The sequence below is a fragment of the Patella vulgata genome, chromosome 2, assembly GCF_932274485.2.
Source record: "Patella vulgata chromosome 2, xgPatVulg1.2, whole genome shotgun sequence".
Lineage (NCBI taxonomy): Eukaryota > Metazoa > Mollusca > Gastropoda > Patellidae > Patella > Patella vulgata.
In genome coordinates, this window is record NC_065880.2 from 72631331 (window position 1) to 72654952 (window position 23622).

Here is a 23622-nt window from a genome sequence, read left to right on the forward strand (position 1 = left end):
TAAACTAAAAAATAAAAGGATTAACAGATTCTTAAAACATACAAAATATTTTTGGGAGGATAGAAAGTTTGAGAAATTCATTTCAAGATCAGAATTCAATTTACGTTGACTTTGAATGAAATAGCTAAAAGGGGCATTATGGAAGATTAGATAAAGAGCCGGCACTTCTCACTATAATAATGTAAAGGGAATATGCTGAAAATTTCAGTCAAATTGATCCATTCTGAACCGAGATATTAGCAATTGAATTTTAGGCCTAACCTCGATTATCATTACTAAAGTTGGTATGATAAAAAACATAGTCTGGATTATCCATTTTTGGATTTAATCATCAATGTGTTGTGCAGCAGATCGGATTCAAATCCAGTGAAAATCCGATACATAAGGTGATATCGAGAGTTGATTAAGGTCGTGTTAATAAATGTCTAAAGAAAGACCTGCAATAGGCAGATTTAACTCTTGCTTAATGTATGTTTAATTACCTGAAATCTGTTGGTGTTAGCATTTAATATGCTTTGTCGCAAGAAAATTTGTCCACTGTTCTCTAGAATCAGGAAGTATGTCTGGACTAAGCTATTAGGATTGGTATCAGTAAATTTATAACGAACGATATTACTTGGTGCCTACAAAATAAAAACATTGAATTACAGTTTCGATAATTAAAAAAACGGTATAAGACTCTTGGCAGATTAATTCATAACTATTTGTGAAAATGATCAAAAGCAATGAGTTTGATCAACCAGACATGGTCATCTAGACGAAACTTATCTTCCAGAAGGGTATCGACTGGAAGTTTCCTTGTGAAAACGTCTATAAAGAAACAGCGCCAATTTACTGTATGGGTACACTGGGCAGTTGCATGGGGTTCCCATGCAATTGCATGGGGTTCCCATAAAAATAGTAGCCCCATGCTAATCTTTGTATGTTTAAACACTAAATTTATTGGAAGTACCATTAGAATGGATACATATCTAATTTCATCAACCATTTGCATTTTTTATTCCTGTGAGTGGTTGTAAATATTTAAATTTACGATGTAATACTGTTACATACAACATTTGTATGGCTTATATTATATGTATTGAAATGTACAAACAATGTATGTGTCGAAAACCTAGCAGGATGTAACACAGTCTGTATGATAGAGACTAGTCCAAATGTAGCAGTGTGCATCATTCTATATGATATAGAGACTAGTCCAGATGTTGTCATAAGGAAATAACTAAAAACTTCCCATGCTTTACATATTCATTCTCTATCACACAGACTCTCGACATAAACTATTTGTTCTTGAAGATTAAGAAGCTGACCTTTTGAACGAATATGAAATGAGGTTTAACATCCTACTTTTCTGCTTCATCCAGTCTAGTTTAAAGACAAGCACATGCCAGGGAGAGGGTATTGCATAAGCCAGTTCCAGGTGTTCTCCGGATGCAGGGGATCACGTAGCTAAGTGGGTAAGACGCTGGCTCGTTAGCCTGTAAGTCGGGTGTTCGATCCCTGCATTGGCCGAGAAAGTTCATCCCGGTTTTCCGGCGTGGTTTCCTCTTGTCAGTGATGCAGGACGGAGGGTCTGCGAGGGCAGCTGTCTAGTCGTTCGGATGGGACGGAAAACCGAGGTCCCGTGCACGTAATAGATCCCTTGGCAGTTGGAATTCGATATAAGAGTAGGCCGTAGCGCCGCTGCCCGGGCAAAATTTCACTCAGAGCACACTGTATGGCGTATGCCCGTCTTCATTAGCCCAGGTTAGGAGCAGAACAGTAGGACGTTAAACCCCATTTTATTTCATTTCTCCGGATGCACTATGGCTTACTTCTAAAGTTCCAACAGTCAAGGGTTCTTTAACGTACACACCACTGTGTACACCAGACCTCGGTTTTACATACCATCCAAACAACTATAAACTGTATTGTACTTACTGTAGAATCTAGATCAGAACCAGATATAGGTGTTTGTTGTAATATATTTTGGCCTAACTCCTGAGTTTCAAGTATAGTTGTAGTATATCTACTTGCTGATAATGTTGGACTAAATAAGTTTCGTTGAATGTTCACAGATAAAACACAGGTTGCACTACGAGCAGGTAGACCACCATCTCTAGCTTCAATACGTAACTAAAATACACAACAAATACCATATTACAACAATAAAATCAATATAATCAAATAAAATGAATGAATGAAATGAGCACCAGACAGAAATTGAATTCGAACTGTCAAGGGTTCTTTTACGTGCACACCATTGTTTACATTCAATACCTTGTTTTTTCGTCCCATCCAAATGACTAGATGCTGTTCCTTGCTAGGCCCTGGAGATAACTCAAAATCTTGAATCAGACAACCCTTCTTCTTGTAACATACAAGCCTGGGAGTGAAACCACACCACTTGCCTCAATGACATACCTTATGATCTGCAGTGCACATTTCAGACCACTCATATAGGAGCTCCAGCCCCTTTAAATATATTAATAATCTCATATACTTACTTTATAAAGAGTCTGTGTCTCAGATTGTAAAGAGTTTGAGAGGAATATAAACCCTGTTTGATTTACGGTGAAAAAATTGGTAGCCTGATCATCTCCAATCAGATTCAGTTCGATTGTATTTAATGGAGCCTGAAATATTACAGAACAACGCATACATTGTGTTATTTATCTAAAAATAGGAAATGATCTAAAAAAATGCATCAATGGTTTGACTTCTTTGTTATTGACCTGAAACCATCTATAATAGTATGTGCAGGAGGACGCAAAACAAAAATCTACAAGATAAACCTGCGTCCACTGCGCTGTACAGTCCTGGGCCTGTAGTGACACAGACTTCACTCAAGTATACACTGGATACCGAATACTGACATATTTTCTGTTCATCACGTCTTTGTAATTACTCAATGGAATGGAATCATAATTGGAGGGAGAGAGAAATGGGGTTTAACATCCACTCGACACAAACTAGGTCATTTTGGGACTAACATATGGTTTAATTATATTTACATAATTCGCTTGCGCGTAGGGGTCTGACTGACAGACCACACCCATTTTATGTAGATAAACAAATATTAAAAATGAAAAAAAAAAAAATTAGGTCCCCCCAAAATACTGACAGACTGACCGCCCCAAATTTTTGTTTTTGGACAAGCATCTATAAACATTTTTTGACCTTGGATTACACGTAAAAATTGTATATAAATAAAAACATTAGAAGACTTACTACTGTATCTCTGTCAGTAAAGTTGAGTCTGTAAACTTGTGTGTTCGGTACTGTATCAAAATTAATACTAATCTCATTGGGACAACCAAAAAACTGTGGACTGAATTGATTTCTTGTTACCGTTATTGAAACTTGTGCAGGATCAGAAAAACGTCGTGGTGTTCCCAAATCGTATGCTTGTACATTGAACTATAAGAAAAAATAAATTATCAAAAGGCTAGGATTAACTAATCTTTTGCAGCATTAACCTCATCAAAATTTATAACATGGTTTTGAACGGGGTTATAAATACATGTACGTTTACAAAACTGTAATATATGTCTGACATTTTATTTTTTATTCATCCCAAGCTAAACACACTACAAAATTACTCTCAAAACAAATTCTGTGTGAAAGTAATGTTCAGATGGAGAGAGAGTGAGAGAAAGAAACAGGGTTTAACGTCCACTCGTCATTTCAGGATTAACAATTTTAGTCTTTAGCAGTGGGAGGACACCAAAGGACCCAGAGAAATCCCATGAGGTGGCACATGTGACCCTACTCCTTGTAACAAACAAGGTTGGGATCAAAACCATAACACTTGGAATGGAAACCATACCACTTGACTCAACTCAATGACAGATCTTATGATCTAAAGTGGAAGCGATACACAAATTATTTATTTGGGATGGGTATCTACACCAAGCATTGTAGGGGTCATCTGTCTGTTTATCCATTGATGGTATGGGTTAAAATACATCTAGTATAAAACAATATGCTGTGAGATCAACCATGTTTATTCAGAGGATGCTTGATTGAGCATTCCGGAATTTACATTCTCTCAATGACAAAAATAGGGACAAACGAGCAAAAAGATGAATTTGGGACTACAACGCATAGGCAGTCTGCAAAGGAAAATATCGCAACCAACCATGACAGCTGAAACATATTCGTTATGTTTAACAACGTCATCATTTTACTCACATCACTTCTGATCTGCAAAGAGTACATAATGGGAGGTAACTCCAATAAAGAAGGGAAGGCAACTTTTCCATTAAGGTTATAACGAGATATGATGAATAAATTTAAATCAACTCACATTAAAATTTGTTTGCTGAGCAATATCTTGCGTTAGTGACTTTCTAACTGCCAATGAACCAGTTGTTGTGTCAATGTAGAAATATTCATAAACTTTCGCTGGTGCGTTAAAGATGCGGAATCTAACGGTATTGTGTGGGGCCTGCAATAAAAAATAAATATGATAATATGATAAGAAAAAACAAAGAATTATTAAAAAGAGAGAAATGGGTTTAACGTAAACTCAACAGAATTTGTTCTATTGGGACTAACATGGTTCAATTTTATTTCAATAATTCGCTTGCATGTAGGGGACTTTTAAACGTAGGAGAAAACCGAAGGATCTGGAGAAACCCACAAGGTTGGACATGCGACCTTATTCCTTGTCAAGTACAAATGTGGGATCAAAACCACACCACTTGACTCAATGGCAGACCTTATGATCTAAAGTGTACAGATTAGCCCCCCCCCCCCCTCTCCTCACAAGTCAGGAAAACAAATTTGGAAACATTAAAGTTAAAACTAAAATCATTGATTGATTATTTACATTTTTCAATTAAGTTCATAGATATATTTCAAGAAAAGTAGCCATTTTCTTTTAAATCCATTTTTAAGTCACTAAATTAAATTCATTGTAATAAGACATATAAATACTGTTAAAGATGCATTATGTAAGCGCTAAATCTGCCTATAGCAGGTCTTTCTTTGTTACATAAATTATCATTTGACATTTATCAACATGACAAGCCTATAATCAACTCTATAGACAATTGGATGGCTGAGATTTGAATGGATTCAAACATCCACGAGATTTAAAAATTTATTAATAAAATGGACATTCGTGCCTAAGTCTCGGTTGTCAATTACAGTTGCCAAGTACGATAATGGACCATCTATGCTATAACTTCAAACAGTCATAACTTCGCTCAGAATAAAGCAATTTTTCATTATGTATTTTTTAACTATTATACTAAGAATGTCCAGCTCTTTATCTAAATCTTACCAAATGCATCTTTAAAAGAAAGGTTAGTGATGATATATATATGCCACTTACAGTTGTATCTCTATCTGTTGCACTGATACGGATGATCTGTGCACCTTGTTGTTGCGAATCAGGAATAGTTCTTTGGTAAAACGTTGGGGCGATAACTGGAGAGTTCAAGTTCCTATCAACCGTTATTGTAACAACAGATGTATTGCTCTTACTTGGATTTCCACCATCAAAAGCTCTTACACGAATCTAAAATAAAAAATGAATAAAATCCTAATTTCTAAAACAAAAATTAATTCTAATTGCATTCAAGTCCATCAAACATTGTAAGAAATGAAATGAAATGAGGTGTACCATCCTATTTTTCTGCAAGACTGGGATAATGAAGATGAGCATATGCCATGCAGTGCACTACAAGGGAAATTTTGCAAAGACAGCGGCATTACAGTCTACTCTTATTTCGAATTCCAACTGTTAATGGTTCTTTTATGTGCACACAAATGCGTCATATTCTAACACTTTATCGTGTTAATTTGGTATGGATAAAATTCAGCAGCAAGGTTCTTTTCTACAACTGTTCAATTCACACATACAATACTATATACCCATGTTTTTTATCAGACAGAGAAGAAATGGCGTTTAATGACCACCCAACACAAACCAATGACAGACTTTATGATCTAAAGAGCAAGTGTTAGACCATACCACCCCCATTACATATTTACTGTAATACTTACATAGAATGTATTAGTGGCTACACCTGCTAGAGATTGTTGTAATGTAATACGACAATTATTGTCAATCTGGAAATAAGCTGGCGATATATCATCTCCAATGATTACATAATTCAACTGATTGTATGGTGCCTTTAAAATCAAAACAAAAAAAACTATGAAATATCAAAAACTTCATTATACTTTATAATTGCATGGAATGGTGTTTATTGTCACGTTGCTTCAACCATTTTGAGATTATCTCATAGAGATCATTATTTCTATGGTTACATATATGAAAGGGTGATGGTGGAGAATTTTGCCGAGATAGTTACATTTCTGCTTAGTCTTTTGCAGGCTCTTTTATGTGCATGCCACTATTTACATTGTGTGAGCTAGGCATTTTGTCGACTGTGCAAATATAATACTTTTAATGCCCTGAAAATTCTTCTTGGCCCATGTTGAGATTTTAACACCAAGAATATTCTGATGGAGAATCTAGTGCCCATACTGTTGGAGTGTCAAATCCCATTTGCATTAAGAAGAGAGAGAGAGAAATTAGGGTTTAACATCCACTCGATACATTCTAGGTCATTTTGGGAGTAACACCTTTTGCAATAAAAGATGGAGAGAGAAATTAGGGTTTAACATCCACTCGACACATTCTAGGTCATTTCAGGACTAACATACGGTTCAATTTTTTATTTCAATAATTCGCTTGCGCATAGGGATCTTTAGCATTGGGAGTAAACCCACGAGGTTGGACAGGCGACCCTACTCCTTGTCATGTACAAGTGGGGAATCGAAATCACGCCACTTGAATCAATGACAGACTTTGATGCAATGTGAACGCATTAACCATTTTGCCACCCAAACACACACACACCCCAAGTGCAATAAGACAACATATATGGTGTTTAGAAAGGTGGTAACTTTGGACTTCAAGTAGTGTTCTATTAAATAAATATAAACATAATCATATATTCTAGAAACACAATATTCACATGTACAATATGAAATCAATACTTTGAAATTATATATGTTTAGTTACTAAATAAAAAAAACTTACATTTAAATCATTATCTCGACCAGAACACTGAAAAACTTCAGAGCCCACACCTTGACTCTCTGACACGGAACTTGAGTAAGGCTGATTTACAAAATATGGAGTATTCTGGTTACGTAATATGAAGACAGTAACTTCAACATTTGTTATAGCCGATTTGGGTGTGATTCCTCTATCTGCAGCACTGATAGTCAACTGAAACAAGTAAAAGTAATAATATTTAATAATCATTTACCAGGGACTGTACAAGACAGTGGACACTTACAGCTGGTCCATGGATCCATCAGGGGCGTGGTGACCCATGATTTTGCATGAGGAACAAGATTCCGTCTGGGCCCCAAAAATCAATATTTATATGTGTGTGTGGGAGGGGGGAGGGCTCCCAGTGCTGCCAAGAAGCATAGTATTGGGCTGTGTGGAACATGCTAGAGTCGATTTGTAGAATATCTGACCCACGGTATTTGTTTGACACTGGTTGAGCATTATGATAATGATTATAATGTTGAAAAACGCATTGACACCGCATGATTTTTTGCCATTTGCGAGGGGCGCAAAAAATCAAAACCATGAAGCAAAGCTTATCATTGGGTATCTCTCACTTAGCCCCTGGGATCCATCCACATGATTTGATAATTGTTGGTTGTTTATGTATGTGTATTAGGTTTGTCTTGTGTAATTGTTTACATGTGGTGAGGGTACTCCTGCAGTTACTATTAGTAAGAATTAATAAATAGACATTAACACAAATCAAAGTTGAATCAAGAAAGAGAGAGAGAGAAATGGGGTTTAACATCAGCTCAATATAAAATAGGTCATTTTTGGCACTAACATATGCTGCAATTTTATTCAAATAATTCAATTGCACATGCATGCAGCATATGTGTCTTTAGCAATGTGAGGAAACCAGAAGAACCAGAGAAAAAACATGGGTTGGGCAGGTTACCCTACTCCATGTCACGTACAAATGTGTGGGATCGAAATCATGCTAACTGACTCAATGACAGTCCTTATAATCTAAAGAGCATGCCCCTCTGAGAGCAATCAATAACTGCAATAAATAATACCAGTCACATTAATTTCGATATGCTGTTTAGTCTGTAAGTAACACAACATAATGTAACATTCTGTAACACAACATAATGTAACATTCTGTAACACAACATTATGTAACATTCTGTAGCACAACATAATGTAATAGAACATTCTGTAATTACTTAACATAATGTAACATTCTGTAACTTAACATAATGTAACATTCTATAACACAAAAATTGTCTGTCTGTCAAAAATTCAAAGATTTCTTTGAAATAACCATGGGAAGAATCATTCATGTTATTAACAGTTCTTAGATATTACAATGAAAAAATATCCCTATTTCCATTTCTACAAATGATGCTTTAAATAATGAATCCTTTCAAATATTTTTGTAACACATCAAAATATTCAGACATTTATGAAGAACAAAAAGTTAAAACACCTGAAATTAAAAATCTATCACGTGTAACTTCAGCTAAATTACAGTGGGGAGCATTTTACTATTAATGTCAGTACTTACAGTATAAGTTGTTAATGGAGCTGATAATAAAGATCTTTGAATTCTTATTTGACCATTATTATTAATTTGGAAGTAGCCATCATTATTGCCACCAACTATTGAATAGGTAACTTCATTATATGGTGCCTGTTAAAAGAAATTATAATTTAACAAAAATCTATAATATACATATCCAAAAATATCAGCAAAGCCGTAAAGCTTCACTACTTTATAAAAGATAAAAGGTATGCCAACACAACCTGAATTCAACACTGGTTTAATATCATTTTAACATTTTAAAGTACTTTTTCGCTCATCTGGGAAGTTTGTCACAATTAATGTCAGACATGTACTCTATTTTACTGGATTTAACCGTTTAACCGAAAGACCAGCCTGGATGATAATGTAATATGAATGTATATAAACTGATTTACATTCAATCGTTTCTGTTTTTACTGTAATTACTAATCAGTTATGTTCGGCGAAATACGCCAGAAGTCGCAATCGAATGGCAATCTTTAGCGTCTGGTTATTCCAGTCTACACCGATAGTATTTATTGCGCAAGCTCTCCAGAAAAGAACATGGTGTCACCGTTTGACAAGACTTTTGGAATATGTCTAGCCTCGTTCTTGGAGTCCCTTGTTACAAATGGTGCTGAAACACATTATGGTACACAATTTGTGTACCAATGGTAAAATGTTTATTTTGTCTTAAATATTGGATATCAGAAGCCCATCTTTTCCCGGTTAGATCACAATACTAATGTTGATTTAAACTGACAAATAATTCATGTTTTCAATATCGAAGATTTTGGATGATATATTCTACTTTAATTTAGCTAAACATTAAAGTAGAATCTTGCATGAAACGAGAAATGGCAAAGTGAAAATTTCCAATTGAACAATGTCTGATAAAAGATTCTCTTTTGTTGGGATTTTTTAGCATTTATGATTAATTTCTGAATAAGGTTATGTTTAAAAATAAAAATTAAAGAAACTTTATATACCGGTATCTAGAAATGCATTAAGATTGGTATAGCATAAGTAATCTGACCTTGCCATGCGAGTGTTGATATTTGGCAGTCGATGTCACTTGATATCATAGAGCGACAGTTACTGAGAATGGGTTTCTTATCGGGGATGTCAGATTTTACCTTCACATAAATCTATTTGGAGTATAAGACGGAGACCCGACTAGGGCGAACCAGCGGCTGCCAGGCAGGATACGCCCACATTTTCAAGAGATGGATAGAAAACAAGCTAAAACGAAAGTGATTTTTCCTACAATCAAGGGCCATAATTCAGGAAATTACAATTCGATATGCGCAAATATCGAAAGGAACCAAGATCTTTGAGTTATAAACTTACATTTCAAGTTTCAACAAAATCGGATAAAAATTGTGATCTCTATAGGGTCCACAACCTTGATATACCATATTTTTACGCAATTTGAGAACGAGGGGCGGCCATTTTGTCTGTCAGTTTTGGGCCGATTTTCACGAAATTCGAACTCAACCATCCTTAGGGTTTAATAATAATACGTTTTTTTAAATCGGATAAAAATTATGACCTCTATAGGGTCCACAAGCCAAACAACGCGTTTTTACGTACAATCAGGGGCCATAATTCAGGAAGTTACGGTCCGATAGATGCCAATATCGAAAGGAACCGAGATCTTAGGGTGATAAACCTATATTTCAAGTTTCATTGAAATCGGATAAAAATTGTGACCTGTAGACTGTTCACAAACAATTGTGGACGGACGGACGGACGGACGGACAGGGGCGACGACAATATATGTCCACATGAAAATGTGGGCGTATAAAAAAGCTATCAACTAATACCCCCCCTCCCCCCCAGCCCCTCCAGTTCTGAATTACAGTATATATATATTTGTCTGTTTGCTTTTTTGTTCGAGGTCAACTCCAGAGGAAAACCAACAAGGTTGGGCATGAGACCCTACTTCTTGTCACATACCAGTTTGGGATCAAGTTCATGCCACATGATCTAAAGCACAAGACTTGGACCACTCCATCACCCAAATTATAGACGAAGATCTCTATTTAAAGTTTACAACAGAAATATCAAGAGATAAACATCCACTCGACACAAACTAAGTCATTTCGGGACTAACATATGGTTTCACTTGCGCATAGGGGTCTTTAGCAGTGGGGGGGAAACTGGAGGACCTGGAGAAAACCCATGAGGTTGGACAGGCGACTCCACTCCTTGCCACATACAACCGGGGAATAGAAACCACGCCTGTTGACTTAATGACAGACCTTATGATACAACGCGCACACGCTAACCATTCAGCCATCCACCCCCCCTATCTCTATTGAAGTAAAGCTTAAACGAATTGAAATGAGGTTTAACATCATACTTTTCTGCTCCATCCAGGCTAACGAAGATGAGGGAAAGTCTAAACAGGGATTGGGGAACAGATAACAACCCAAATTACTTACCACTATATCTTCATCGTTAGCAGTCACAGTTGTTAGAACTTGACCAAATGGTACATCTTCAGGAACCGTTGTGCTTAATCGATAGTTAGCATTAACATTTGGTACTGACCATACTGGAGCAAATATATTTCTATCCACAGTGAATGTAACTAATGCAAAACTACTTCTTGATGGTTGACCTTGGTCTCTAGCCTCTACCAATAACTTTAGATAAAATAATAATAACATTAAATATTTCAATAAATTTCCAATACATCAAGACTTAATCAATAACATCCCCCTGCTCTACATCAAACACAAAATTGTTTAAATCCAAGTTATTTCTAATTAGCAAAGGATACTCAAGAGTATGATATGTGTACAAGAGAGAGAGAGAGAGAGAGAGAGAGAGAGAGAGATGGCGTTTAACGTCCATTCAATATAAACTATGTCATTTCGTGACTAACGTATATATCATTCAATTTTATGACAATAATTCATTTGTGTGTATGAATCTTTAGCAGTGGGAGGAAACTGGAGGACCCAGAGAAAACCCACAAGGTTGTACAAGCGATCATATTCCTTGTCACGTACACTTGACTCAATGATAACCCTTATGATCTAAAGTGCATGCATTAAACCATTCAGCTGCCCCCCCCCCAATATGGGTACATAGTTCCATTAAGATGTCTTGTACAATTTATGAGACATTGGGACATGAAATGAAATGGTGTTTAACATCCTACTGTTCTGCTCCTATACTGGGCTAATGAAGACGGGCATACACCATACAGTGTGCTATGAGGGAAATTTTGAACAGGAAGCGGCACTATTGTCTACTCTTATATCGAATTCCAACTGCCAAGGCATCTTTTACGTGCATTCCAATGTATACACAGGACCAATTGTTTTTCGTCTCATCTGAAGGACTAGACACCTGTCCTTATCAGGCCCTCCGTTCTGTACCACTGACAAGGGGAAACCATGTCAGAAAATCCTGATGAACTTTCTCGGCCAATGCAGGGATCGAACACTCGACCTCACATTAGGGCAGGTAGGGTAATAAATTGGTTGGCAATAATAGATGAATCAATATAATGAAATCTAATTCAGTACGTTGGCAATAGAAAATCACTGGTTTCAATCAATATTACAAATAAATAAATAAACCAGAAAACAAATACATAATTTTACTTACATACTGTTAAATACTTATACCATAATTAAAATACTATAATAATGTTTTGTCTCTATCATATATAAGCTTATTACTTAGAATTGTACATATATTATACACCCTAGTCACAAGGAAGCAAATTAACATAAGTCTCTTTGAATAAGCCTCCTTCACTTGTTTTAGTATCCTATTTTTCATGCTTTTACAATATCTTCAAATTAATACTGTTTAAACCAAATAATCAATTATAAATAAACATACAAGTATAAACTTACCCTAAAGACGGTGTTGGCCTGATTAGCAATACTGCTGGTTAGCCTGATTTCTCCAGATACATCATTGATACTAAACGGTCCACTGTCTACATTACCAGCAATAGAGAATCGAACCACATTATAGGGTGACTGAAATTAAACATATTACTAATTATTTCTTCTGTGAGCGGTATTTAGTAGTCTAATCGATATAAGTAATAAACACTATAACATGAAACAAATTAAAGCAAACTAACAATCCGGAAATAACGTATGTTACAATTTTATTCAATATTTCGCTTGTGCAAAGGGGTCTTTAACATCCCCTTGAGACAAGCTTTCCCGCCCCTTTGTTATAGCAGTAAAATCTATTGTAGAAAGATTTTATAACTTACCCTTGAATCGAAACAACACTATGTGACTCAATGACAGATCTTATGATCTAAAGTGCACACATTAGATCACTTGTTCATCCCTCACCACCACTACCACCCTTTGTTATAGTAATAGTATTTGCTAAAGAAAACTTTTAAAACTTACCCTTGGATCATCATCAACCGCAGAAACTTGAAAAACTGAGGAAACTCCTGTGTTTTGTGAAATATCTTTGTTATAAGGTGTATTGGTAAATCGTGGAGCAAAACTGTTACGATACACTTGAATATTAACAATGGCTGACTGAACAGATTGCATGGGACTTGGCACCCCTAGATCTCTGGCTTGTACTGACAGCTGAAACAAAATTGAACTAAAATGAAATGGGGATTAACGTCCTACCATTCTTCTCCGACTTGGATAATGAAAATGAAATGAAATGAAATAGTTTTTAATGTCCTACTGATCTGCAACAATGGGCTAATGAAGACAGGCATACGTCATACAGTGTGCTATAAGGGAAATCTTGCCCAGATAGTGGCGCTATGACCTACTCTAATATCAAATTCCAACTGACAATGGATCTTTTATGTGCACATCAATTTGTATACGTTGTCCCTTGCCAGGCCCTCTATCCTGCACCTAAAATCTTTGAATAAAGTAACAAATGAGCTAAGAGACAGGTTTAAGTGAAAGTTAATTCCGCCACATGACTTTTCAAATCCAATTAGATTTTTTATTATCACATTCCTTTACTATTTTTTCCACATTCCTTTGCAATTTTTTTCCCATTCCATTGCTATTTTTACATCTTCATTTCATGCTCACAAGTATTTCTTTATTTCAAAATTAAATTTGGACATTCCTTAATCTAGATAAAAGCACATTTATATCAATAAGTCATCTTTCCCATTAAATTAATTTACTATTTTTCGCAAAATATTAATTTATTGTACTTTACTATACACATTTAAATTTACTATATTTCACATTAATTTACTATATTTCATGCTGCAATAAATTCTTGTCAGCTCTCATTCTTTCGAAAGTATTTTTAAAATGTCTGTGAAAAAATGAATTCTACTTACCGTATATTGTAAATTTCCCGATGAAACATCTTGTGTAAGTTGCCGTTTAACTGAGACCTGACCAGTTACAGAATTAACAGCAAAATACTGAAGAGCTCTATCATTCCCTACAGCTGTATATCTAACAACATTATTGGGTGACTGAAAAATTAGTTAAACTTCAATACATTTTATTTTTATAAATGAAAACACATCATAAAATGGTACATTATAACACCACATCTATATATATATTTGTGACTGTCGTCTGTCTGTCTGTCTGTCTGTCTGTCTGTCTGTCTGTTCGGGGTTGGTGGCTACACTAGGTCTGCACCGAGTCTGAAATTTGGGGTACAGGGGTAGCTCGGACCGGGGAGTAACATATGCCAGGTGGCGTTAGTCTACCACTTCCAGTTTCGGAGTTATGACCCCCGAGCGAAGCCGGTCTGTTCGGGGTTGGCGGCTACACTAGGTCTGCCCCGAGTCTGAAATTTGGGGTATAGGGGTAGCTCGGACCGGGGAGTAACATAGGCCAGGTGGCGTTAGTCTACCACTTCCGGTTTTGGAGTTATGACCCCCGAGCGAAGCCGGATATCCTGCTAGTGCTATAATAAATCTGGCAGCAATGATGTATAATTTGTATAGTCTAGGATTGCCCAATAAATGACCATGAGAAATGGGGTTTAACATTCTAGTTTTCTTCACTGACTAGCCTATGAAGATAGGCATAAGCCATACAGCATGCTATGAGGGGAATTTTGCACAGACAGCAGCACTACGGCCTATTTTGAATTTCAACTGTCAATGGTTCTTTTAAGAGTACACTAATGTATATACAGGGCCTCGGTTTTTCCTCTCATCCAGCATCTTACTCACTGAGCCACCATGGCCATTACAGAAGCAGCTTCTGAGGATATAGTATATATAACAAAACAAGTGTCAATTTGAAATGACTGGCATTGAAGCTGTAAAATGAAAGTAGATTACCATAAAAGAAGTAAATATACTTACCACGCGGTCGATATCTGTGGCTGTAACTCGTGCAATGGAATCACCTAAAATCTGATTCTCACTGATAGTAACATTATACACTTGAGGATTAAATACAGGTGCGTTAAAATTACGATTAACAGTTATAGTACAAAGACCGACGTCAGTTAAAGGTGGGCTTCCTGAATCGGACGCTTGTACCAGTATCTGTAATATAGAAATTATACATAGACATAAACATACATGTATACCATGGATGCTGTTTCGCCTGTATATGCCAGATATGTCCTATGCGAGTTGGCAAACATCCGATCAGGAATATACCCAATCGGACATCAAGATAAACCCTTGCTAGGCAACAAATATACACACACCCTCAAAATTTGTAATGGGGACGTTCAAATTTTCATGGTCAAGGACATAGGATAAGACTGGAATTTAACGTCTAGTCAACACAATACTTCAGCCATTTTGAGAATAACATGCGATTATTATTTTTTATGGTCAGGGGCCTAGCTGTTTCACGAAATTTTAACAAAGATTAAATCCAAATTTTAGTAATTTGATTGGATAATATTAGATTGATTTTAGTGCTTGGCCAATCAAAATTGAAGTATCTACTAAAATTTGGATTTTATCTTTAGTTAAAATTTCGTGAAACAGGGCCCTGGATTGCAAATTGTAAAAAATAATATCCAATGACCAAAGATCAAAATAAATACAATTTTTCAATATTATTGAATCAGCACCCTAAATGTAACTACCACATGCACATGGCTTAATTATATAGAAATTCTTTCAGAGGGGGTGCTGAAGAGAGTAGACAAGAATAGTCTGTATTTCTGTTGAGCAGGGATTTTAAATGGCAATCTCATTAAATCACAGATCCTATTTCGTTTCGTTTTGTATAGTTCAAAATTTCGTTTTACTTGTCTTTACTACACTAGGATCTGGAAGAGTTGTTAGAAACGTCAAAGTTGATTGATTAACCAATGTCTGATGTCAAAGGTTCAAAAGCCACTTGTACGACCCTTGACACGACCTCCGAGTACAACCTGTCAGACCTTCATGTAGTGTGACCATCGAAAGTATAAAAAAAACGAAATGAAATATAGATCTGTTTGTACTTCTGTTGAGCAGGGATTTTAAATGGTTAATTGTAATGAATTACCTCTATGGAAATTTCTAACTAATAAATATTCAAACATATTTTTTACCGTATACACTGTAGCTTGTTCAAACTGAATACTTCTGCTTAATGTAACACGACCAGAGGTTGCATCAGGAATTTGAAAGAAATTAAAGCCAGTTCCACCATTAACAAGATTATAGCGAATACCAGCTGACTGAAAAACAAAAACGAACAAATTTAGCATAATTTTGCAATGGGGTTTAATGTTACAAAGTTATGTCGAATTGAAATTTCATCGATCTATGCTGTTCGCTATGTATCCAACCCGCCTCCTTTTTAAATCAAATTGGGAGGGTATCATTGGTATTTTGATTTAGTTTTCATAATTAAATGTTAAATAATCAATCTGGGTAAATATTAGCGTGGATTATGATGTGAGAAATTTGATATTTTAGCAAAAAAAGCAAATGATGTATCGTTACTTAAGTAACATAAAAACAAAAATATTAACCAATGATTGTAATCTACTAAAATTAAAATAAAACTACAAATCTTACATTTTGTTGATCTAAATCAAAAGCAGAAACAGTTAGAACAGGATCACCAACATTCAAGTCTTGTCGTATTTCTGCCTGACATGGACTTGTGGTAATAACAGGAGCATTGCTATTCTGTATAACAGTAATAAATACTGTAGCCGACACTGTTGATGTTCTCGATGTAGCCCCACCATCATAAGCTTGAAGTTCCAACTATAAAATAATATAGAATATACGTGAAAGACGCAATAAATGAAATGAAATGAAATGAAATGGGGTTTAACGTCCTACTGTGAAAGACGCAATAAACCAACGGCAGTCAGAATGAATTACTATAACTTCAATCATACTAATTGTTACATGTGCATATTAATTTAGAGAGAGAGAGAGAGAGAAATGGGGTTTAACGTCCACTCAACACAAACTAGGTCATTTCGGGACTAACATATGGTTTAATTTTATTTCAATAATTCGCTTGCGTGTAGGGGTCTTTAGCAGTGGGAGGAAACCGGAGGACCCGGAGAAAACTCACGAAGTTGGACAGGCGACCCTACTCCTTGTCACGTACAACCAGGGATTCGAAACCATGCCAGTTGACTCACGACAGGCTTTATGATACAGCACGCACGTGCTAACCATTCGGCCATCCAACCCCCCTATTAATTTAGAACATTTGACTGTTTAAACTTCGTTATAAGAACACGTTCAAATAATATCCATTGTTTACCCCTTCATAACATTGTTAAATGTAAACAGATGCTATTTTGAAAGCCACCTGTTTTAAAAAGTGGGGTTTTCAAACCTTAATTTAGGAGCATGCGGGAGGTGTTGAAATACAGTAAGCCATATTATACACTATGCACCAACTGGGATAATGAAGATAGGCATATGACATACTTTGTTCTATGAAAGGAATATTGAATACGGCGTACTCTTATTCAAATTACAACTGTGAAGGGTTCTTGATTTACCGTCCCATTCAAATGACTAGACACTGTCTAGACAAGAGGAAACCAGGCCAGAAAATCCTGAGGAATTTTCTCGACCAACCCTGGGAGCAAACCCAAGGCCTCTTTTGTTTCACTATGTAAACACTACACTGGCCTATTCATCACATCTAAATGACTGGGCAAGTTCTGGTGGCATTACCTCTGACAAGAGAGAGAAAGGTAGGGTTTAACATCCTCTTGACACAATCTAGGTCATTTCGAGACTAATATCTTATTTCAACAATTCGCTTGAGCATAGTGGGTCTTTAGCAGTGGGTGAAAACCGGAAAAAGTCACAGGGTTAGACACGCAAACCCACCCCTTGTCATGTACAAGCTTGAAATTAGGATCAAAACCATACAGTCAATGATAAGACTTTATGATCTAAAAGCGTGTTATGCCGCTCAACCTTCCATGCCATTAAGAAGAAATCAAACTTACTGTATAAAGTGGTGTATTATCAGTGTCAAGTGTCAAAGCCTTGCGTACACTTATTTCACCACTTCTTAAACCAACTTGAAAAAATTCCACCGCTTTTGTATTTCCAGTTAAACGATAAAATACTTCATTATTTGGTGCCTGCAAATAAAACATAAAGTTTTGAATATTTTCTGAAATCTTTGATTCTAAACACATATTCTTTTTTTTTATGTACAGACATATTCTTTCACAGTCGTTTTTCATCATTGGAATCCTTTTGACATATCTTTCACAGGCCTGGAAATAAGGCACCGGTCATAGACTTTGTCAGACACCAATTATCACAGAACATTTATATTATAATTTATATGTTGTATGATAATTTGTGTCTGACATTGCGTGATAAATGGTACTTGACAAAGTCTGTGACTGTGCCTTATGTCCGGCCTTGATCTTTCATATAAGAGTATTGTGAGCAGGGAATTGTAAATAACAATATTCACCTTAGTATCAGCATCTGTTGCAGCAACTGACAGGATAGGAACACCCAATGTACCACTCTCTAATATATTACCACTCCATGTATTAGCAGGAGTACGTGTTACCCAAACTGGTGGAAAAAAGTTTCTGCGTATAGTGATAATGGCAAGAGCCGTTCCTACACGTGCTGGAGAACCATTATCTTGAGCTGTTACACGAACCTACAAAATACATTTACATCATAAGCAAATGATTTGTCCCTGTTCTATTAATAAATATTTATTTCTGACTATGGCAAAAAAAGACTATATCCATTTCTTCTACACACCGTGATCACTAGAAAAAAATGTAATTTCTAATGTCATGATTTCCTCTACTCTAAATCTTGTAGTTCACAAAATCACGGAGCTGCAGTGGCTCAGAGTCTACGTGCTGGCTTGCTTGCTAGCCTGGGGATCATCCTCCAAAATTTTTTGAAAAATCATGGTGTCAACGGTAATTTGTGGCCCATATCTGGACCCGAATAAAACATTCAATTTTATCAGCAACATCACCCGAACCAAGAAATAGGTCATATTTACATGTTTCATAAAATTGAAAAATAAAGGAATATTTTACACTGTTATTTAGGGGGGGGGGGGGGTCACTGTCACTGTCTCTCTCAGAGAGATCAAAATACTGTAATAATTACCTGATATCTATCCAAATTCTCTGATAAAAGGCTGGCAGATGTTGATATCAACCCACTTGAAGAGTCAATGCTAAATTTACTTGGAGCTGTTTCATCACCGATAATCTGGTATATGATTTGATTGAAATTACTCTGAAAAGAAAAGCGTACTTTATGTTACATGTAAAAAAATGAATGAATGAAATGAAATGGGGTTTTACTTCCTACTGTTCTGCTTCATCTGGGCATACGCCATACAATGTGCTATGAGGGAATTTTGCTGGGACAGCTACCTACAGCCTACTCTTAGACTGAATTCCAGCTGAAAAAGGGATTTTTTACACCTGCCATGGGTTTTAATGACTTGGATGGTCAATATGCAATAATATTTTAATGTCATCCACATAGTATTTTTAATAGACAAAAAGAGAGAGCGTTTAATGTCCACTCGACACAAATTTGGTCATTTTGATATTAACATGTGGTTCAGTTTTATTTCAATAATTTACTTTCTCGTAGAGGTCTTTATATTAGCAATGCCAGTGGGAGGGAATCTGATTTAATAGACAAAATCCAAAAGCATATCAAATATGTCTATATTTCATGTCTGTATCGTAATGTCTTCAATTACAAAATTAATGCTGTTTATAGACAATATATTTATCTCTAAATTTAATCTGTGCAATCAAAATATATCTGATATAGTTTTTGAAGGAGGCACAGACTAACATATGGTTCAATTTTATTGCAATAATTTTCTTGCAGTGGGAAGGAAAACAGAGGACCCCGAGAAAACCCACGAGGTTGGACAGGTGACCCTACTAACGTACAAGCGGGGAATCGAAACGACCACTTTTCACCTGCAAAACCACGTGATTACCCCCCCCCCCACACCTTCTGGTTCAATAAATATTAATCTGTATTTCTTACATCATCATCTGTAGCATTAACTCTAACCACTGAAGTACCAGTTTGAACATTTTCATTGATTTCTGCAGTATACAACTGACTAAAGAAGATAGGTGGAAATCTATTTCTTAATATATTAACAGTCAGCACTGCGTTGTTTTCAGAGAATCTTCTAAGTATCTGTGAATTAGCTGGAACACCATCTTGAGCCCGTACAGTTACCTGTATAAACATAGAAACAAATATATAATAAATTTAGCATTTACGGGTGGGGGGGTGGGGGGTTACATAGTGATAACATTAGTGTATATAGTGATAATATTAGAGTATACATAGGGATAACATTAGAGTATATAGTGATAACATTAGTGTGTATAGTGATAGCATTAGAGTATATAGGGATAACATTTAGAGTATATAGGGATAGCATTAGAGTATATAGGGATAGCATTAGTGTATATAGTGATAATATTAGAGTATACATAGGGATAACATTAGAGTATATAGTGATAACATTAGTGTGTATAGTGATAGCATTAGAGTATATAGGGATAACATTTAGAGTATATAGGTATAGCATTAGAGTATATAGGGATAGCATTAGTGTATATAGTGATAATATTAGAGTATATAGGGATAACATTAGAGTATATAGTGATAACATTAGTGTATATAGTGATAGCATTAGAGTATATAGGGATAACATCAGAGTATATAGGGATAGCATTAGGATATATAATGATAACATTATATAGTGATAACATTAGAGTATATAGGGTAACATTGGGGTATTTAGTGATAAAATTACAGCATATAAAGGGATAACATTAGAGTATATAGTGATGACATTATAGTATATAGACATTAGAGTATTATAGATATTGAAAAGATAGCCACGCCCACACAGCAGCTATGTCTAAACAGCAGCTTATCCAAAAGGAAAATTGAATGTTGACTAAATTGAATAAGGATCTGCATCCACATTGGTGTGAATGTAAAAGAGGCCTTGAGAGTCAGAATTCAATGTCTGTCCGAGAAAAATTCCCCTCACCATAGAATACTTAGCCCGGTAGGTGCAGAAAAGTGTGACGTTAAACTCAATTACATTCATTCATTATACAGTAAATTAAAGAAACGGAAATTACCTGAAAACTTGCAATGCCTGTGCCAGCTGGTGATTTGATAAGACTAATAACACCAGAATCAGATACAGTGAAATATTCTGACGCTTGACTAGTTCCAATAATAAGATAGGAAACCCGGTTATATGGAGACTGAAAAAAAAAATAGTACTTTGAGATTCACATTCTTATTAATCTTGGTAAAAAAAAATCACAATCCTTAAATGAAATCAAAAAAATCACAATCCATAAATAAAATTTAAAATTTTCTGCGAACCATAGTGGTTCATTTCAACTACGATCGACATGAAACGTGACATACTTGAACTATTCTAGAAAAATGATGGTGATTCAGTGAATATGGTTTTAGCTCACTAACCAGGAAGTAGTGGGTTCAATTACAAAGTTGATAGAGAAAGGGCCTTGGAAATTTCCAGACTGGGTTCGCCTCAATCTAATTAAAATACAGATCCATATTTCATTTCATTTTTTTATACTTTTGATGGCCTCTACTACATGAAGATCTGACCGGTTTTAGTGGAAGGTCGCGTCAGAGGTCATATGAGTGGCTTTTGACTCTATAACGTCTGACATTCAATTAACCAATCACCATTGATGTTTCTCATGGGTTCCGCGCACCTCACACCAAAAAATAGCCGTAACAGACCGTTTCATTAGCTAATTCATCAAATCATCCAGAACACGGGTTATATAACAACTCTTACAGAACCTAGTGTAGTAAAGACAAGTAAAACGAAATTTTGAACTATAAAAAACGAAACGAAATAGGACCTGTGTTTTAATCACATTGGGTTCCCCTTGTAAGTAGTGCAGGACGAAGGGGCCTGGGAAGGAACAAGTATCGAGTTATTTGAATGCGTGTACGAATTGGCACCCATGCTACATAAAAGAAACTGTAACAGCTGGAATTCATGGAAAATTCCCTCTTCATTAGCCCATTTTGTGCACAACTGCGAAACATTAAATTCCATTTCATTTCATTTAGAAATTGATGGTCTTTACAAATAATGCTTTAAGAGCTCAAAAAACTAATTGACTTACAATTAAATCCTGATCCTGTGCTGAAACTTGCAATACAGACTGTCCTAAAGGATAGTTTTCTGCTATGGTTGTAGCCTGGGTTAGACTACCCACAAAAACTGGTGAGAATCTATTCCTGTTGACTCTAATAGATACTGTAGCTGTGGTGGATAGACCTCCTCCATCTGTGGCCGTAACAAGAAGCTGAAAATAAATGACATTGTCAAACAGTATTGAGGTTTTATTTCTTTGTGTGCATGTATAAAGGGAATGGAAGACTTTTCAGTAACAGGTTTTTAACCCTAACTCTAACCATGTCCAAGGTTCAGTAACAGGTTTTTAACCCTAACTCTAACCATGTGCATGGTTCAGTAACGGGGGTTTTTAACCCTAAATCCTAACATGTGCAAGGTTTAGTAACAGGTTTATAACCCTAAGTCTATTTAGGATGCATTAGAACCAGTTAATACCTCAGTGTATTTAACCAGTGTGGCTGAAACATCCGACAAATGCTGCATAAACAAGCACAAAAGCTTGGAAGCAGGCAATAAAAATAATTTGATCTAAATCTCAAATTCGTATCATACTACATTAAATATCAATTTGTCAAATAGCATGTACTTAACTGGGTGTATATTTACACCAACAGTGCAATATATTCTTTGATTTTATTTGAATTCAATATTCTAAAAGCCCCTTTAAAAGGTAAAGTTAATAAAAGTAAAGTGGTCCTTAGTGGAAACAAGATCAATTTTAGCCAATTTAAAAAAAATTCTAAGAGTCAGGTAACTTACATTATAAGATTCAGAAGTGTCCTTTGTGAGTGTATCACGAACAACAATTTGACTGTCAGATGGTGATCTAAAGTCAAAGAAAACAGGCCCAAATCCTTCTCCAACCACATCATAGGTGATACTACCAAAATTACCCTATGTTAAAAAAAAATTTGAATAAATATATTTAAAAACATAAGTATTAGAAATACATGTATATGAATGATGTAAAACAAATATATCCACAAATAAGAAGGTCTTTTATTCTTAATTCTTAAATTTCAGTGGTATGATAGAATTTGAATGAAATCAATGTCTAAACTACAATATTAATTTTGGTTCAAAATGCTATAATAATATTGAAAACCTTATGCAAGATTTAGATAAAGAGCTGGTCACTCATGCTATAATAGTTCAAAAATAAATAATAAAAAATGAATATATTGAAAATTTCAGTCAAATTACTTTATTATAGTCCTCCCACAAACAAAGGACATCAAACACCATTTCATTTTCATATAGGGATATTAAGTAAAAATATACATACAACAGTATCAGCATCAGTGGCCGGTACACTAATAACATTTGTTCCAGGTGTATAAGTTTCATCAATTGTAAGTGCATAATTCTGTTGTTGAAATGATGGACTGGCTTGATTTAACTGAACAGTT

At 35.5% G+C, this 23622-nt stretch overlaps 3 long non-coding RNA genes across 3 annotated transcripts; all 3 read right to left on the minus strand.

Annotated features, from left to right (window-relative positions):
• Positions 1 to 8597: 8597 nt before the first annotated feature.
• LOC130010656 (uncharacterized) lies at positions 8598 to 13161 on the minus strand. Its single transcript, XR_008785914.1, has 4 exons — positions 12986 to 13161; positions 12467 to 12595; positions 11036 to 11239; positions 8598 to 8717 (listed from the first exon to the last, which is right to left on the minus strand). It is a non-coding gene; the product is annotated as an uncharacterized LOC130010656 (long non-coding RNA).
• An 803-nt stretch (positions 13162 to 13964) lies between these two features.
• Positions 13965 to 16732, minus strand: LOC130010664 (uncharacterized). The gene is made up of 4 exons (XR_008785922.1): positions 16567 to 16732; positions 16095 to 16223; positions 14899 to 15084; positions 13965 to 14049 (listed from the first exon to the last, which is right to left on the minus strand). It is a non-coding gene; the product is annotated as an uncharacterized LOC130010664 (long non-coding RNA).
• A 3399-nt stretch (positions 16733 to 20131) lies between these two features.
• On the minus strand, positions 20132 to 23622 carry LOC130010653 (uncharacterized). Its single transcript, XR_008785911.1, has 5 exons — positions 23499 to 23622; positions 22973 to 23107; positions 22200 to 22382; positions 21162 to 21290; positions 20132 to 20238 (listed from the first exon to the last, which is right to left on the minus strand). It is a non-coding gene; the product is annotated as an uncharacterized LOC130010653 (long non-coding RNA).